Raw genomic sequence first — 1103 nt, forward strand, 5'->3', positions numbered from 1 at the left:
GTAAGAGATTCAGATTACATCCAAGGTGCGACGGGAGCAGGACTCCTTTATTAGTTGATAAATGTCACTATGCCTATCTTTAACCATGTAGAAGTTTCTAAACATAAGGACTTCACCCTAGGCATAGTGATCACTTGATGTCTTTATATTCTGTTATTTAATTTTAAATGCTTTTATTTTTGTACAGCTTACTCTTCTGTATTTTTTTCCCCACACAGTTTATTACAGAAAAGAAAGAGCCATGGTGTTGTGCTGTAAGTAAAGGAGATGGATTTATAGACTCCGGTGTGAGGTTCTGCCTACCCGAGACCCCGGGCAAAGCCACCATCACCATGTCTGACCAGGAGGCAAAACCTTCAACTGAGGACTTGGGGGATAAGAAGGAAGGAGAATATATTAAACTCAAAGTCATTGGACAGGGTAGCAGTGAGATTCACTTCAAAGGGAAAAATGACAGCTCACCTCAAGAAACTCAAAGAAACTCAAGAAACTCAAAGACAGGATGTTTCAATGGATTCACTCAGATTTCTCATTGAAGGTCAGAGAATTGCTGATAATCATACTCCAAAAGAACTGGGAATGGAGGAAGAAGATGTGGTTAAAGGTTATCAGGAACAAACAGGAGGTCACTCAACAGTTTAGATATTCTTTTAATTTGTTTTCTTTTCCTCAATCCTTTTTCATTTTTAAAAATAGTTCTTTTGTAATGTGGCATTCAAAATGGTATTGAAAACTGGCACCCCATCTCTTTAAAACATCTGGTAATTGGAATTCTAGTGCTCATTATTCATTGTCGTTTGTTTTCATTGTGCTGATTTTTGGTGATCAAGCTTCAGTTCCCTTCACATTGCTCACTCCTTTTTAAAAAGTTACATGTGTGTACAGAGAGGCCATGTTTTCAGGACTGTGCATTTTCAGGCTTGAGGTGATAAATAAGATCGACCAATGCAGGTGTTCGTGATGACTTGCAGTTGGCCCTCAAGTTCCAGCATGTGATTGCTCCACTCCTGGACTGTGGCTGTCAGTAGGAGTTGGAAGTTTTTCAGAGAACCAAACTGTGGAAAAATGACCTTTCTTTAACTTGAAGATACTTTTTAAATTTG

At 38.6% G+C, this 1103-nt stretch overlaps 1 pseudogene; it reads left to right on the top strand.

Annotated features, from left to right (window-relative positions):
• The first annotated feature begins 327 nt into the window (after positions 1-327).
• Positions 328-642, top strand: LOC138375768 (small ubiquitin-related modifier 1-like; annotated as a pseudogene).
• Positions 643-1103: the final 461 nt, after the last annotated feature.

Source organism: Eulemur rufifrons, chromosome 27 (assembly GCF_041146395.1).
Source record: "Eulemur rufifrons isolate Redbay chromosome 27, OSU_ERuf_1, whole genome shotgun sequence".
Taxonomy (NCBI): Eukaryota; Metazoa; Chordata; class Mammalia; order Primates; family Lemuridae; genus Eulemur; species Eulemur rufifrons.